A 1,443-nucleotide genomic window follows, 5' to 3' on the forward strand; every position below is an offset into this window, starting at 1 on the left:
AAAAAGTGTGTGGCAGTAGGCCAAAAATGGTCCCCAATGGATATGTACTTAACTTAATCTGCAGGAGTATTAATATTGTAAGATATGCAAAGATAAGGTGTTAACTCATAAGACAATTACACGATTTTTGTTAAGAAGGGAGCTTAAGTTGTCTTTGGGTATCTATCTTCTGTTCTATGTGTTTTTAGCAGGGGAAATAAAAGGAACTTTGAGGACAAGACAGGGAAGAGAATGACCCACAGAAAATACAAGGACCTGAGCAATATTGTCCTCAGCAGAAAATCTGCAAGTCCCCGAAACCAGAAGAGACAAGAAAGAAATTCTCCTTGTATTCTTTGTGGGGAATGTGGCTCTGCTGACACCTTGGCTTTGAGATTTTGATCTGCCTTGTTGTGGAAGGGTAACTTGCTGTTATTTTGAGCCCCTTTCTGTAGCAAAATGGGTACAAACTTTGTGTATGAAGATAAGATAGCTAATAGAGCCTAAAATGTATGGGACAAGGTATCAGAGAAGAAAGGCTGGCAATTCCTGGCCACAAGCTGATGACTCAGTGGGCACCTGGAGCATCTACCTCAGTAAGGCACCACTCTACCTCGCAGGTCCTGCAGTGGACTGAGCCAGGTGCACGTGTGATACAGGCTAGTATCTCTCTCAACTATTCAGATTGATTTAATAAATTTCTTTTTCTTGCATCCTCTCTGTCCTGTGCTGTCCTTCTCTGTCTCTCTTCCTCTCTGTCCTTTCTTTCTCCCTTTTATTCTTGGAAACAGGATTTCTAAGTCATGTAGATATATTTAACTTAATGGCAAACATGAAATGGAAATGGAAATAAATATAGAAAATATACCATAGATATATGAAGTTTTATATTTTAGAGATATTTAAAGCCTAAGTGAAAATACTCCTTCTAAATGTAAAAGGAAAGAGTCCTCTATAATAGGTAACATGAATCATAATCGGAAGAGAGTAACTAAAATATATCTTGATATTTCATTGCTTTACCTCTCAAATTTTGGTGACTCTGTAGAAAGAAGTAGAGTGTTATTCCCATATAAACATTAGATGATTACATTTTAATTTATGATGACCATCTTAGTCTCCACATTAGTCTACAGAAATCAAGTAGTAACCTCAAGGTTATTCAATTATTAAGCGGTCATCTGAAGTCTCAAACCAAGTAAAACCGCACAGTCTAGAAATTCCCAACGTGAAGGCAAAGTATCATTATTTATATTTAAATTAGCACTCAGAGTTGAAGAGTGGTTTGAGGATTTCAATAATTAGGTTAACTGCGTGACTTAGGGGAAACAGGCTCTTCTCCATAAGACTTCTGTTCATTCTGGAGCAAGGGCAAGCTGGGAAATTCCTTAAAGCCACCTTGATGTATTGTGATGCACTACAGATTCTCATTGTATATTGTTATATAAATAGTTGTAGCTTACA

The sequence above is a fragment of the Octodon degus genome, unplaced genomic scaffold (genome assembly GCF_000260255.1).
Source record: "Octodon degus isolate 3935 unplaced genomic scaffold, OctDeg1.0 scaffold00001, whole genome shotgun sequence".
Lineage (NCBI taxonomy): Eukaryota > Metazoa > Chordata > Mammalia > Rodentia > Octodontidae > Octodon > Octodon degus.